Below are 16,732 nucleotides of genomic sequence, written 5' to 3' on the forward strand. Positions count from 1 at the left end.
CAGTTTCCTGGGAGGCGTCTTCAAGGAGGGCCCTGGGCCCCACTCACTCAGAGCTCTCCCTCTGGTGAACAACCTTTCTCCCCTCCTTCAGAGAAAGAAGAAACCCTCCTATCCAGAACCCACACTACACCCAGCCCTGTCCTGGGCTCCAGCAGAGAACGCCGCCAGGGAGAGGGCCTGTCCACTCTGACCTCTGCTCTGCAACCTGGGGCACCCACCTCCATCTGTGGGCACTGTGACTGGTGCCACTCTCCCCACTGGGAGATGTGCCCCATGGGTGCCTGACTCACCCCTTGGTGGAACACCACTTGCACAGACAGATGTGCAGCCCCATCCAGACAGACCATGTTGACATGAGGAGGCAGGTGAAGAGGGCAGGCAGGAGGATGGATGGTTGTGGTTGCCCATTTGCATGCCTCACCCACCAACTCATAACGTTGATCTTGCCCACTGGACACCAAGGGGTGAAAACGGGACAAAGGCTGATTCCATCTGATCAGAGAGTGGTTTGATCCCAGGGGCCCTTGGACTCTGTTGGTGCTCATTCACTAATGGAACATTCACCTGCTATGCAGAGAAAATGAGGTAAGGGGAGTGCCCAAAGGCAGGAGAGGCCCTGGTGTGAAGAGTCTGCTCCTGGCACTCTGAGGTTCTGTCTGCAGCACACACACACACACACACACAGACACACACACCCGCTGGGCTCCTAAATCTGAGACAGGGAGGGTGGCAGGAAATGACCCACTGACCCGCCACTGCACCTGGCAGATAGCCGGCCTGGAGTCTGACGGAGGGAGAAGCTGGCTCCAGCAATGGGGCTGGAACTCAGAACCAGTCTGAGGCTCCCCTGTTCCCCCACTTCCCCTGCCCTTATCATCCTCCCCCTTAGAGCACCAGGTGGTGCCCCCGAAAAGGGGGCAGCCTCTTTGCACAGACCCAGAAGCCTCCTTAGGGCAGAAGCTAGAATCACTTTTGAGGGCACCAGACTTGGCACTATGGAAAACAATCTTCTTGAACTCAAATACCTCAATGCAAAGTCCTAACGGGGACCACTTGCCCCTCCCCCACCAGCACCTGCCCTGCCCAGACACAGCATATTCTTCAGCACAACAGCTGAGGCCCCCAGGTAGCCTGACCCCAAAAGCTGGCCAGGTTGGGCTGCACAGCCCACCACAGGCACAGAGAAGATGGGGGGGGGGGCAGCCAGGGGAGGGCCTGGGTGTGCCTCCAAGCAGTGCTGCCTGGGCTGGGCCACATCTGGCCATTCTGAGTCAGCTACAACTGCAGGGACCTGCAGCTGTCGGTGCCCTGAGTCCCCCAGTAGTCTGGCTCACCAGGGAGCTAACTTGCTAGCAATCCCCTGCTCCCCAGGGGCTCCCTGTCCCCAGACTGGCCTTGCCCTTTGGAGGGAGGGCCACAGCATTTGGAAGCCCTTCTGACCTCTGCAGACCGGAGAAGCGGCTCATCGCCACCCCTCCCCCACCCTGGACATAGAGCAGGCTCAGGCCTGTGTGCCAGACACTGCACTTGAACTAAGACACAGCCACAAACAGACATTAGAGGGAGAAAGATACTTCAGGAAGGCAATCATTTGGTCAACAGATCCTGAATTTCAGATTCCCTGGGGAGCAGAAAGAGAAAGGGTCCTTCTAAGTTTCCTGGGGGTGGTGGGGGTGGTATTCAGCTCAGAAGGTTCATGCAGGAAGTGACTAAGCTAAACCAGGCTTCCAAGGAACTGTAGGAGCTGTGGTGAGGTCAGCCATGTGGGGCCAGAAAGGGCTGAGATTACAGTACCAGACAGACCCCAGGGGCTGATTCAGGGAAACTGAGGCACGCACCATGGGGGGGCGGGGGGACGACTGCCTGCCAGGAAGCTGGCTGGGGTGGAGAAGGGGGAGGGGCACCCTGAGGACAGGGCTGCAGCAGGGGTCTGGACAGTGGGCAGTGGAGAGCAGGGAGGCTGGCCTGAGTCACTCCAAAATTGCCTCTGGTATGCAGATTAATTTCACCTGAAGGCAACTTTAGCCTCAGGCTCAAGAGAAACTTCTGCCCCTCCTTTTAACAACCTGGAAAACTTGCCTGATTTGACCTACAGATAGGTCAAAAGATAACTTTTCTGTTTTAAATTTTCTTTTTTATTTTGTTAATCATCACCAGAGGATATTTTTTCCATTGCTTTTCAGGGAGGGTGGAAGGGAGGGAAGGAGAGAGTTGAGGGGGAGAGAGAAAGAAAGGGAGAGAGAAACATCTATGTGAGAGAGACACATCAACTGGTTGCCTCCTGCACCCTACACTTGCCCTGACCAGGGTCGGGGAGCGAACCTACAACCCAGGTACGTGCCCTTGACTGGAAATCGAACCTGGCAACCTTTGGTGTGCATGGCAACGCTCTAACCACTGAGAAACACTGTCAGGGTGAGATAGCTTCTTTCTGACCTATCTTTAGGGCAAGGTCTGTTCTTATAGTCCTGTAATGACCCTTTGAAGGCCCCAAGGGCATGACCTCCTCCTTAGCTCAAAATATCCTATATACCTCAGTCCCCCTGTCTCTGAACCTCTCCTGCATGTGGGACTCTGACTCTGTCATGTATGTGGGGTTTTATACATACATATGAAATAGATTTGTTACTTTCTCTTGTTAATCTGTCTCATGGCTATCTGATTATTAGAAGAACCTTGAGGACAGAGGAAAGTTTGTTCCTTCCCGCCGTGGGGGACAGACTGGGAGCACATCCGGAAGCCTGCACAGAGCCCACTGAGATGGCACACACCAGTGACAAAGAGGCTCTGAGAGAAAGAGTTACAGGACAGCCTTCTTATCATTATTTGTTTTTTCTTTGTAAGATTATTTCTCTACAATGTGTGTACTTTACTCATATGATCAGAACACAATGAAAGTTTTTTAAAGTTAATTTTAAATAAGACAGTGCCAATTAGAATTAACTAAGCCTATCTGGTTTTGGGGTGAGTACGGGGCAAGGGAGAGGGACATGACCTTGAAAAGCAGCAGAGTCCTGGGGAGCTAGGCCCTCTGTGAGAGTGCATCGAGCTAGCTGAGGGTGAGGGAGACGCCAAAGAAAACATTCAAGGGCAATGGTCTGAGGGTGGCTGGGAAACAGACCTGTCTGCAGGAGTGGGGGTGAAAGCCTGGGAGGGGTGGGGCAGAGAGGGAGATCTAGGGGTTAGCTCTCAGCCCTTTCACTTGCTAATTGTCCCAGTGCTGAGGTGGGCAAGCATTTCAGAGACAATTGCTGTGCATAGCAAGCCAGGGGCTAAAAGGGACCTTTAGCTAGCCTGGGATGGGTCCCTGGGGCCCCAGGCACCCTGCAGAATTAATCTTCCTAGGGGAGAGTGAGGTGCGGGTGGGTCCAGGATCTAAGGAATGCCCTGGGGGAAAATCTGTGAGGAGGAATTTATTCAGAAAAAAGGGACAACACGTATGCAAGTTTCACAACTTCGTTCTTATGCTCAGTCCCATAACTGAACCAGGAAGGAAAATCCAGGGAAAGCTATTCTGAATGTGTTTTGGGGGGTGGGAGCGGTAATACCATGAAGGAAATGGTAGCTCTGAAGAAAAACTCCATTAACCACATTTTATAAGTCGATTTTCCAAAGGGGGGAAATAAACCGGCTGCTTGCCACCGGGAAGAGGGGCGAGGGCTTCCCTCCTTGCATCAGAGGGTGAGCCCTGGAGTGGGCGCTCAGTGACGGGAGGCCCTGTAAGGAAGACTTTGACCCCACGTAAGGGGATAAGGTTCTGAAACCTGAAACCGAGGGTCCTTATATTTTAAATCCTAGCACTAGAAATCATTTCTCTCTATACCCCTCAGAGACCTAGCCTTTTCTCCAATAATCAGCAGCCCCTGAGGCAGCAGAAGACTGAGGCCTGGACCTGACTAATGGTCACAAGTCCGGACCTCTGCAGGCTAAAGATAACATCTTCACTTAAGCTCTGTTTCAGCTCCCGAGCCCTAAAATGGAAAGACCCCCCTGGCTACTTTCCCTGAGGCTAGAGAGATACTGCAGCAGACCTCAGCTGTCCTCAAGACCTGAAGAAATGATTCGTCGCCCTCACTCACCTCTGACCGACCAGGGACCAGCTCCCAGCACCGCCCAAACACCTAATCCAGTGTCCTGTGATTTTGCCCTATATAATTTGCAACCTATACACCATTTGGTCGTTAGAGCATTAGCTCCCTGTCTCTGATTGGGCAATCCAATATTCAACTATTTTTCTTTTGTGGGGGTACAAAATGAGTCACCCCAAGATGTGCCTCTGTCATGTGCAGATTGTTTGGAGCTAAAGGCAACTTTAGTTGAAGGCTCAGAAGTAACTTCTGCCTCCCACCTATAGCTGCCTAAGAGAACTGGAAGTAGAGGCCTTGCTCATATCAGCAATAATCTTTTCGACCCACCTATGTGGCAGGGCAAACTATATACTAAACATCTACTCTTTTTTTGGTTTGTTAATCCTGACACGAGGATATTTTTTCCACTGATTTTTAGAGAGCAAGGAAGAGAGGGAAGAAGGGGGGGAGAGAGGGAGAAAGAGAGAGAAACATCGATGTGAGAGAGACACAGCAACTGGTTGCTGGTCAGGCTGTCAGATCGAACAAGCAACCCAGGTATGTGCCTCGATCTGGAATCGAACCTGCAACCCTTTGGTGCTCGGGCTGACTCTAACCACTGAGCCACACTGGCCAGGGTACATATGATCTGCTTATCACACTGCAATGAGCCTGTGAAGCCCCCATGGTACATTATATACCCTCAGCCCCCTTCTGTCTCTGAACCTCTCCTGCATGTAGGGTCTGACTCTCTCATGTACGTGGGGTTCCCATACATATGCATTAAATTTGGTTAATTTCTCTTGTTAGTCTGTCTCAACTCTATTTGATTATTAGAGCAGCCAGAAGTTGTGAACCTTGAGGGTAAAGGAAAGTTCGTTCCTCCCCCACACTTTCTAGACAGCAAACTCCTGCTCCTGCGTTTATTTGGGCCAGGGCACACAGGCACAAGGACCCAAACCCTGGGGTCCCCATAACCGTTCCACCTGTGGTCAGAATCACGACGGAGACTGAGTAGCGGCGCTCCTGGAAAAAGGCTTCATTAGGTACAGAGGACACACCCAGACCATGTCCTCGCCTCACTTTCCTGAGTCCGTTACCCACAGTCTCAGCGTGCAGAGGTAAGAGAGGGTCCTACCTCGTCTAGACAAACGGACAGATGGAATCTGCCTCTCAGATTCTGCCTCTCCTCGAGTTGACTGACATTTCCCCGGCCCCATTTTCCGTGGGGGCTGCCCAGCGGGTGCACGCAAGGCCTCTTCTGAACCCCCACCCTCCCAGACTCCTCCCCACGCCCTGTTTTTGTGCAGATCAGAAAAGCAGACATTAGTGGACACTGAGCTCTGTGGCCTGGAGGAGGCTGAGCCTGAGTCTCCATCCTCTGACAATCTCATTGGTGGCTGGGGGACCAGAGGCTGACCCAGGAGCGCCAGTTGGGGTGAGAGCCAGCCGTCCCCAGTAGGACACAGAGCAAACAGCCAGGTGTGACAGCTGTGTTTTCTGCTCCAGTCATGCTGTGACCAGCTCCTGAACTTAGCAAGCCCGTTCCTGTCCCAGCTGGCACCAGACTCGGGGCTCCGACTTCTCTTTCAAGACAGGAAAGGGGAGGCTGGGCAGAGGCACACGGTGCTGGTGGACACCACAGCCCCCTGCCTGCTCCTGTTTCCTGCACAGCTGGAAATGCACGGTGGCCCTGAAGTCCCTTCCAAGTCCCTAAAGGCGTGGGGGTGGGGCGCAGACTACAGGGTGGCTTCAGGGTTAAAGAGCAGTGCGGAGGCACCCTTGGCAGGGAGGCGGTGGTGGGGGCTGCACTTGTCCAGTCTTCAGGACCTTGTCAGAAAGATGGGCCCTCCCTGTTCAGGCTGCACAGCACCTCCCCCACTGGGGTGAGCTGGAGCTGGGAAGCTCCCCCGGAAAATGGGGCTGGGGAAATGTCAGTCAACAACCTGGGGAGAGGCAGAATCTGAGGGTGCAGAACGGGACGGGACGTGCCTGAACCCCATGCTGACAAGACAGGACATCCCCTGCGCTGCTGCTGTTGCTGCCTGCTGCTAGCGCGGCCCGCAGCTTTCGTTTCCTGGGTCTTTTCCCAGAGTTAGGCGGGCTTTCTGAGAAGTTCGTGTAGGATGCCTCCTTCCTGGCTGCGGAGCCTTAAAGGGCCCGGCCTGCCCCCTGGGGAACGATGACAGGGTGAGGGATAGAAGACAGTGTGCTAGGCTTGTCACCCACCCAGGGGGGAGTTATGACCCCAGGAACAGGGCCAAGACTCCCTTTGCAGCACTTTCATCACAAGAGGGAAGGGGAAAGGGAGGCCATTTCCCAGGAACTTCGTCTTTTACAAAATTCCCCTCCGGCAGTGCCAAGGGAGCAGGCTGTGGCCAGGAGTATTTGTGCCAAAATGGGGCAGAGAGGAGGGAGAGGATCTCCCAGTAAGCCACTCGCTCTGCCCAGAACATTATGGTTTCTCCCACCTCAGGTCATGACCGGGAATCCATACTTAACTAACCAGGCAAGGCTTCCACCCCAGCCCTTCCCCTGGAGGCAGTCAGGCGCAGTGGGGATGGCAGAGTTTACCACTGGCAGGAGGATCCTATGAGAGCAGCCCCAGCCAGGCTCCAGGGCAGCTGCTGTGGGGGCTGGGGGTGGGGGGAACTAAGGCTGACCCAGGGACACCTGCTGGGGAGGACCAACACCGGCCCACAGGACATGCCCTCCCAGCCAGGCCACTGGGGCCCAGGGGCTTATGCTGCAGATGTCCCTGGCTCCTGCTAAAAAAGTCAGCCCTGAATGCCTACTGGTGTCAGGGTCCCTGCCTGGGACCCCAGGACCCCAGAACAGCCTCCTATGGCTTTGCCTCTGCAAGCACACTGGCTCTGGGTGGTGGCTGCCTTGGGGGACCTGCATTAAGCCACAATCTGGCTGGGATGCTCTCAGCCATGTCTAGAGGCCCTCGAGGTCCAGCTCAGCCACAGGACTGACTCCAGAAGGATTCTGCCATAGGTCCCATCATTGTCACATGTGCTCCCTTTGGGAATTTTGTTCCATTGGAGACACTGAGGCACATACACATGTGCTGAAGGTCAATGCTAGAACCAGTCTAGCCTGGGAAAGGCTGGTGCTACCTTGGTCTACGGTGGGACATTTCAGACCCAAGGCTAGAGCTGGGTCCTGACACTTTTTTTTTTTTTTCTGTTCTTTAAAATGAAATTTAACCTACAGCCCCACTTCCCAGTGCCCTGGGCAGGGAGCTCTCAGAGGGAGCCTGGTGCTCCTCACTTTCAGCAGACATGGAAGCTGAGCTTGGAGAGGTGCCCTGACTGCATGACCATCTCCTGTAAAGTTAGGTCTGAAGCAGATGTCTGTGCTCTCTCCCTGAAGCTGGACAAGCTCTGAGTATGTGTGAGTGTGTGTGTGGTCCCCCTTCAGGGAGAACAAGACTCTACTCCTGGGCACAGCAAGGGCCCAAGGGCCTGTTGGAGGTTGGACAGGGAGAAGCTGAGGCTGCTCCTGGGAAGGGGAGCCCCAGAGCCTGAGTCCCCAGGGCATGGTCTAGGTCCTCCACCACAGGCCGGGCATATGACAACAATAATTAGTAATGAGTAATCCTGAGGCAGGGCTACTGTAGGCCTCAGGCCAAGAGCCTCAGCCCATTAGAAAGCATGGAAGCTCGTCTGGCTGGTGTGTCCACAAAAACAAGATGCTTTGAGGGGCTGCATTTTCCAGTGGGGCCTCGTCTGGACCTGTCATGGAATGCGGCACCTGTGATCATCTCTAGGGTGCTATCTCTTCCCTATCTCACAGCCAACCACACGACATGCTCCTTCTGCTCCAAGGTCACACCCCTGACCTTGGCTTGGACCATTATGAAAGCAGCAAGCAGAGGGCTGTGGGCGAAGAAAGCTGAGTTTGGAAGTGACTCTGACGAGAACAAGTCATTGGCCATAAGTCCTAGAGAGAAGGAAATGACGAGAACATTCCACTGATGGCTAGAGATGGTGACATACCACCTCTTCCTAGGCCACTAAAGGCACAGGGCAGAGACGCCAGAGAGAGACGTCATAGGCAGGGCCTACCACACACACCCTGGGACTTGTGAGGCCAGACACTCAACTTTTTTTGTTGTTTGTTTTTAAATTAACTTCCTCAGAGTAAACACTTAGCAATTTCTTTTCTTTTTTTAAAAAAATATTTGTTTTTTAAATTGATTTTTAGAGAGAGAGGAAAGGAGGGGCACAGAAACATGGATGAGAGAGCTACATGATAGGTCAGCTGCCTCCTGCACGCCCCCTACTAGAGATTGAGCCCGCAACCTGGGTATGTGCCCTGACTGGGAATGGAACCCTGACCTCTTGGTGTCTGGCCCAATGTTCAGCCACTGAGCCATGCCTGCAGGGCTGGACGTTCAACTTTTAATGAAAGTGCCTATTCAGATGTGGGGGTGGGTTTGAGCCCCAAACATGGGGCAGAGATGAGGCCCCTTGAGGGTGATGGGAGACAGGCTGGCAGCATCTGCACAGCAACAGGACTTCTGGAGCAGCTGCTGGGAAGGGCCACGCCTAGAGAGTTGCTCCAAGGGCCCCAGCTAGGCAGAGAGGCTGTTGTCTCTGGAAGAGCCTGGAAGGCTGGCCCAGCATGTGTCCGTTCACCTCCTCAGATTCCTCACAAGAGGAGCCCCTCACCTGCACTTCCAGCTGCCCAGGGAAAGTGAGTTCAGAGATGCGAGGACTGAACTCACTTAAAAGAGACAGTATTTTCTTAGGCTCTATCTCTAACTCAAGACTAGGCCCTGGGTGGCCCTGGCCCCTGCTCTTGGTACTGAGGACAGGGGGGGAACTGGAGGCCATGGCACACTGTGGTGGCCAGGGTGGGAGAGAGATGGAGTTGGGACATAAGCAGAAAGGCTTAGGGCTTCTGTTCCTGAGGACCTGCTGTAGGGAGGTTATCTCTGAGCATCTGACCCCCTGCTCATCTGCTGGCAGGAGGAGGGCTGGAGGCTGTAGGCAAACCCTTGCTAGAGCCTTCCCACCCAGCCCACCTTTCCTTTCCAGCTTCCTGCTGGCCCTGAGGGCTGGGGGAGATAACAGGCAGGGTTGGCTGGTTCTTCTTGCTTCTCCAGCTAGAACTAGAGACCCTCGCTGCCCAAGAGGGACTAGGTTCTCCATGCACATATTTGAGAGTCTATGACTGAGTGTGCATGTGTGCATCAGTACATGGGTGCCCGTGCTGGAGGAGCCACCAAGACCAGCCAGGGCATGGCACGAGCATCCTCCAGGGGCTGTGAAGGCCTCCGAGTGCAGCAGCTTCCTCCAAAGCAATAGCTCCCTCCCTTCTCTTTCTTACTCTCTGAATTGTCTCCTGGCGTGTTGCCATGGCCAGAGCCTGGGAAGCACTGCCTTCCTTAAACTTCCCAAGGATAACACAGCATAGAGCCACTGCCCATGGCTGAAGACCAGGAGGATGCCATAATGTCTAAGGTTTCCAGGTGCCCAGGATTCTGCCCCTTCCTTTGTCAGAGTCCCAGCCTTTTGTCCCCTACACCCAGGCCAAGTTGCTCCAAGGTAGTGACTTTAGCCCTGACTCCAGGGGAGACACAGGCCCAGGCTGGCCTATCCCTGTATGCCTGGCTCTGTGATTGGCTTAGAAATGAGCACATGACCTATGCCAAGCCATTGAGACTAAACTCTGGGATTCTGGTTAGGAGCCCAGGACAGAAGCTTTTTCTTTCTCCCTTGCTGGGGTTGCTGAGGGAAGGATGAGAGTCTGGAGTTTCCAGACCCAGCAGGAGAGCCTGCCTGGGATGCAGCAGAGGGCAGCGCAGAGAGGTGCAGAGAGCAGCAGAGGCTCCACAATGCTGCTCAGGGGCTGTCCAGCCCTTTCAGGATGTGTGCTTGAGTTTCTGTTACTACAGAGTCCTGGCAAAGATAGCGAGAAGGGATAGAAAAGGCAGTGAGCAGACAGCTGGTCAGAAGGCCGTGGCCTGCCTGGCAACTGCTCCTATAGACAGAGGACAGTGGGTGAGGGGTGTACACGCCCTGCCCGGTCCCCCTCAGGTGCATTGAGTGGCTGAGCCCAAGCTGCTTAGACACAGCACTTAGAAGGCACTGCTCCTGCCCTGGCCGGGTGGGTCAGTTGATTGAGGCATCTTTCCATGCACCAAAAGATGGCAGATTCGATTCCCCATCAGGGCACATGCCCAGGTTGCAGGTTTGATCCCCGGTGGGGTGCATGCAGGAGGCAACAGATCAATGATTCTCTCACATCGATGTTTCTCTCTCCTTCTTCTCCCTTCCTGTCTAAAACCAATAAAAACATATTATAAAAAAAAAAAGGGGGACTGCTTCTCCATCTATTGGCTCAGGCCTGGGATGGAGGGGGACGAGGTGGGTGGGGTGGGTACAGAAGAAGTGGGAAGGGTCCCTCAGCCTCTCCCTGTCTAGCCTCCAGTAGGCTCTTGGGCCCTTGCTGTGCCAGGAGAAGGGGCTTGTTCTCTCTGAAGCGGGATCTGTTGGGAATGCAGCTGAGATAGACACTGGGCCGGTCCTCAGTGGTGACGCTGTTTAGGAGTGTGAAGCCACAGGGTGAGTGAACATCCTGTAAGACCACAGAATCCAGGGCAGGAGGGACAGGACAGGCATTGCCAGCAGGGAAGAACAGCAGGAGCAAAGCCACAGGCCTGAGAATGGGGGTTTCTGGGAAGGACACCACTGACTGGAATCAAGTGGTTCACTGTGACTCCCAGGAGGGCAGCGCATGGATGAGGGGCCAGCTGATGAGGGGGACGGCAGGGCTTGGATATGGGGGACGGGCACTGAGGGTCGCTTTTTCCCAAGTAGGAACGGGAGAAAGGCGATCACAGAGTTGTTCAGGAGTATGTGCAGTGAAGAGGCTCAGATAGGCTGCTAGGTCAGAAACAGAGACGTCACCAGCATGGGCAGGGACTGTGCCAGGGGAGGGACCCCGGGCCTGGGGTGGGGAGAGCAGAGAGCAGGCTTGACGGTAGCTGCCTATAGAAGCCCAGCCTGCCCTCCCAGCCGAATTCTGCCAGTTCAAGCCCTGCTCACACATGTGCAAAGAAGCCAGAATTCCTGGGACCCAAACAGAGCTGGCCTAGGATGGGCCTTGTGTGGCTTCAGATGCTCAGAAGGACCATTCTAAAGAGGCCCCGTGGCCACTGAGGTGCGTGCGATGTGCAAATGCCCTTCAGCGGCAGCTCCCCAAAGGTCAACTCTTTGAGGTTGATTTCAAAAGATGTCTGGTGTTCCCCACTGTGGAGGAAGTATGCAGAACCCACCACTGACCAGCCAGGCAAAGGACTCACAACTCCCAAATATCTAGTTCCTGTTCCTCAAAACTAGTCAGTTTTCCCCATCCCTCCTAGCCTTGGCCTGACTGGGGTTCCCAGCCCTGAGGTACAGGCTCTCCCTAAAGTGCAGGGTAAGGGGCAGGAAGAAAAGGACTGCACCTGCAGGGAGAAGGCAGAGAGTGTAGGAAGAGGGACAGGCTCCCAGTCCACCCATCCTTCTGGCTGACACAGGAAGCAGGCCTGAGCTCAAACCAAGCCAGAGGGAGTACCTGCACAGTGCACTGTAGGAGAGCCAGCAGGAGAGTTCAGGGTCAGGCACTCAGCTGGCAGGGCCATGCACCCTCCTTGCCCTGCCAAGAGCCACCCAAACCAACCAGTCACTTAAGGTGCTCTTGGCAGGCTCACCTGACAGAGGGGACAGGCTGGCTGCCATCTCAGCAGCAGAAAGAAAAGCAGTAAAACTTGTTTGTCCGCTCTATTAACACAGGGGCTCACCACAAAGATATATGCACCACAAAGATATACAGGAGAGGTACACAGCACACAGACACACACAGACACAGGTGCGATACAGCCCACGCCCTCTGTGAGAACAACAGCAGGATTCCCAGGTGTGAGTGCACTCAAAGGATGTGAGGACCAAAGCACGGTCCAGGCTCAGAGTACACTTACCTCCAACAATCAACTCTACACCAGCACTTCTCCCATCCAGAGGCTGTCCCCAAGCACAGAGCTGACCGCAGGCCGTGCGCATGGTGAGGAAGCTGGAAGGAGCCACCTGTGGTCGGCCAGGCTCCACCTGGGTGGTGTGGCCTCTTGCAGCTGGCCCACAAGGGACAGGGCCCATCATGTGTGCAGAACCCTCAGTGGGCCCCAGGCTGTCTGTCCCACAAGGACATCATCAGGCTGTGAGGACGAGCCCAGGAGGCTGATGAGGAGGCAGGACTGGGCTCCCAGTGCCTTGGTGCAGATCCTCCCTGGGCTTCCCCATTTTGGACCTTCCTTTTCTTCCACACAGTGAGACAGTCCACTTCCTCAAAGTTCCCAAATATAACCAGACTGGCAGAACTCCCACCCCACCACAGAGATTTTGCAGGCAAGTGCGGTAGACGGGGCACAACACACAGCAGAGGTTCAGCAAGGCCGAAGCATCAACACCTCAATAAAAGGGAGAGGGCAAGACTCTGAGATCCGCCAGGATACAACTATTCAGCATGTGGCCAAACACATGGTGGACAAGAAAGGAGCCACGTACTAAACCTGACAGCTCAGGGGAGGCCTACGTGGCGGGCGCCTTACAAACTCAGAGGCTAAAGTAACCAGGTGGGATGGTCTGAGCATCAACATTCCTACCTGAAAGTGGGTCACGTCCTAAGCCTCTAGCTTTCTTGACAAAGGTCAATCTTGACCTAAATGAGCCTGCCTACTATCTTTTTGTATCTATAAAAGAACATACCTTTGAAATGTCAGAGTAATCTTTTTTTCCAGAGCCCTCACAACCTGAGAAGAACCCCTCATTGTGATCTTATCCTCTGCATACCATCTCTACTTGCGTAAATGTTGACTATTAACCACCCTGCACCCACCAATGTAAAAGAAATATGTGTCTCTCTGTTTTACTTTTTATCCAGTCTCAGAGATCCTCAGCCCCCGCTCTGCCTTCTCCCACCTCCCTAACCTACCACCAATGGATTTCATGTAACCCCCTTACATTTCCTTTGATTCTAACGTATAAAATAAGCTGCAAAACTGCCATTTCAGGAGCACTTTTTTTTCAATCAAATTCATTGAAAATCATCTACAGGTTTGGACATTTCTTACATCAACAATGGTTTAAGTGAGTCAACAATAAAACAAAACAGCCCCAGGATCCCTGGTTCTGGGTTGGAAGGCTGAGCAGGACGCTTCCAGGGGACAGTGGCAACGTGAGTGCAGTTGCGTGTGTTTGTCCACAATGTGCTGAAAGGACAGCCTCACACAGAGGTACTGTCTCTCTCAGAACTGGTATCCTTGGGCTGGAGGGGAGCACTTGGACACCATTAAGACATCCTCTCCCCTCTCTCAGACCCCAAACATCACCCTGACCTCTGTTCTCTGGGAGAGCCCCTCTCAAACCAGGCAAGCACAGGGCCAACAGCAGCCACTGCGGGGGGGGGGGGCAGGAAAACTTCTCTCTTAGCCCTTTAGATCTTCTGGCTGGTGGAAGAATTCGAAAGACTTACAGCAGATAAGAGGAGAAAACCAAATCTTTTTTTTTTTTTTAAAGTTGATTTTAGAGAGAGGAAGGGAGAGAAGGAGAAACATCGATGTGAGAGAGAAACATCCATGGATGGCTGCCTCCTGCATACACCAGACTGGGAATCAAACCGGCCACTGGGGCATGTGCCCGACTGGGAATTGAACTGGTGACCTTCCAGTGCACTCGACGACGCTCAACGGAGCCACACTGGCCAGAGCGAAAACTAAATCTTAATACTTGTGCAAGGGGAGTTCACATAAACATAAAAATTACAAGGACAGTGAGGCAAACTGAGGTATCTATGCCATTTTGGACTAAGGAGGGGGAGGTGGCCAATTCACAGATAGCTGAGAATGACCAAACATTTGGTAAACACATTCTTGCCTGGCCACCCACAAACGGTGGGACACAGAGGGGAACCTAGGAAAGGGATTTTGCTTGGCTCCTCCCTGCCTGCCACACTTCATTCCTATGTGTTAAGGTTCCCTTTCTGAAGCGGGTTTTTCTATCGGAATCCCTAGGCAGGAAAGGGGGAGGTAACAAACTCTTCCTGAGTTTATTGGGCTTTAATTGTTTTCTGTTCAAAATAGTCTCACCCACAATGGGCTGGGCAATATATATATATATTTTTAATGTTTTTATTAATCTCAGAGAAAGGAAGGGAGAGGGGGAGGGAAACAGAAACATCAATGATGACAGAGTCATCGATCTGATCTATCGGCTGCCTCCTGCACACCCCCACAGGGGTTGGAGCCTGCAACCCTGATTAGGAATCAAACTGTGATCATCAGGTTCATGGGTTGACACTCAACCACTGAGCCATGCTGGTAGGGCTGGGCAACTATTTCTTTATCCAAAAGCACTAGAAAATGCTGCAGGTATTCTAATCACCCCGTCCAGAAGCAGGATCCTATATTCCACAAACTCTGTGGTGATCTTCTAGGACACAAACAGCCAGTGCAGGACGGCCAGCCTCCCCTCCCTACCCACCCCTTCCCCCTACTGTAGGGCTGTGTTAGGAGCAGGTTGTCTCCTTGGGGGCACTTGGTGGTTTGTTTTTCCAGGTAGGAACCTCACTAGATTATAATTACACACGATGTTCTCTGATTGGTTCTCGCATAAACAGGAGACACTTGTGAAGCCCAGTGCCTCACAGAAGCCCAGGCTACAAACCCCTGCAGCCCTAATGACACAAGGACTTTAGAGACAAAGGGACCAGCATACAGAGGCTGGTCAGAGGGTGCACAGAGGGAGGGAGGTCTCCAGAAGCGGGGCTGGACAGCCAGAATGGGGGGACGGGAAGAGGAGAGAGGAAGAGGAATTAAAGTTGCTTCATTCATTCACTCATCTAGTGCAGAGTTTACCATATGATGCTGGGAGACACAGGCTGTGCCCACAGTCTGGCTAGGGACAAGTAAAGGGACAACTGCAAAGCCACAAGACGAGTGAGGACAGAAAGTCATGCCCTGGTCAGCAGAGAGGAGCTCTCCCCTTCTGGGGGGAGGCTGGGAGTGTCACAGGGGAGAGAGGAGACTGGGCCAAGGCCCCAGGCAAAGAGAGGAGGTGGGGAAGAAGGGAGTGGAGCCTGGCAGAAGTGTTTATCCCCGCAGGGCTGGAGAAGGGCTGCCACCAGACAGCAGCCTCCTAGGGCAGGAAATCACCCAGACAGGAGTGAGCAGGGTCTGCGGGAGAGGGCCCAAGGGCTGGGAAAGGGCCCAGGGCCCATCCCCATTTCCACCTCGCTCTGGCCTTAGTTTCCCCGCTGTACCTCAGGAGAAAGAAGGCCAAGCCTTTGAGCTTGGGGATGAAAGGCTCAGCTGCCCAGACCACCACTCCCGTAAAACAGGGCGGCTGACGCCTCCACTGTTTTTGGCTGGTGAGTAGCCTGATCATCTTTGAAGATGAAACGCTCTGGGGCCTAATGAGGAGTCAGTCGGCCGAGGTGGGAGTGGGGCTGGGCTGCAGGAGCCCAGTCACCTGCCCCACCTGGCCCCTCCAGGTCAGAGCAGAACCCAGCCCAGGGCACAGAACACTTCCCATTTCTGTGTCTTCTGAGGGCCTCCCACCAGCCTCACCTGCGCCCTCCCTCTTGGGTGAGGAACAGAGCTGCCTGCTGCCTCCTGCCGCCTGCCGCCTGCCGCCTGCCGCCACCACCGCCACCCACCGGGTGGCTCCTGCTACAGCAAAAGCATCTGAGAACCCCGTGCCCCTTCCACTGCCCTGACCAGCACCCTCGACACTTCTGCCCCAGTGTCGGGTGCTGAGACTCGCCAGCCGCTCCAGGTTTCCAGGCCAAACTGGTCATTTCCAGTATGACCACTGACCAAGGGGATACTTCAGAACTCCTTTAAACGCATGAGAACAGTCCTCAAAATAAAGGATACCCTCCCCCACTAGGTGAGGTCACAGGAGTGGCCCCAAGGGGCCTGGAGGTCACACTCTTCAGGGTGGACCAGACAGCCCCTCCTCTACCTCCCCTTCCCCTCTTTTTCTTCTTTCTCCCTGCCCAGGCCTGAGGCTGCCCACAAGTGCCCTGCTCAGACACCACCCTGGGCTGACCCCGAACATCCCACTCAGCCATGGCCAGCTCCATGTGTCAGGAAGTAGCTGGCACAGGAGAGAGGGACACGTGCGCTCACAGGCTCCTGGAGGCAGCAGCCTGATAACGGCATTAACGTCAGGTGGAGCTGAAAGACAACCTCTCCATGCCTTCTAGGAGAGAGCACATACCTGGGCTCTCATACCTTCTTAATGGTCCATTTGTGTTCATTAAGTAATTAATTCATTTATCTGATTTGCAGGATGATCCCCAAAGGTTAGACTTCTGAACTGTCAACACCCAGCCTCCGGTGAGCTTTTGGGATTACCACCTTCCTAAATTAGGACGGTGCCTATCTGTACTTCTTATCTGGAGTCTCCAGGGCGGGTTGCTCACTGACATCACTGCGCTCCCCAGGAAGGGAATCCAGTCTGAAGCCCCAACACCTACCCCTGCTTGGCGTTCACCGCAGGGACCACAGCCTCCCTATTCCAAGCCCCACACCTGCAGCTCTGGGGGACTGCACTGCCCTGACTCCTGCCAAAGCAGGGCTTTCAGGGAACCTGGGCAATGCCTGGAAAGTC

At 54.0% G+C, this 16,732-nt stretch overlaps 1 protein-coding gene across 1 annotated transcript in view; it reads right to left on the minus strand.

Annotated features, from left to right (window-relative positions):
• The window catches only part of FAM178B (family with sequence similarity 178 member B), a gene marked incomplete at its 5' end in the record, with an annotated part of 84,325 nt that overhangs the window by 2,260 nt on the left and 65,333 nt on the right, over window positions 1-16,732 (minus strand). The gene's annotated exons all lie outside the window — the stretch shown is intronic.

The sequence above is a fragment of the Miniopterus schreibersii genome (genome assembly GCF_964146895.1).
Source record: "Miniopterus schreibersii genome assembly, chromosome: 13".
In the NCBI taxonomy this organism is placed as follows: domain Eukaryota; kingdom Metazoa; phylum Chordata; class Mammalia; order Chiroptera; family Miniopteridae; genus Miniopterus; species Miniopterus schreibersii.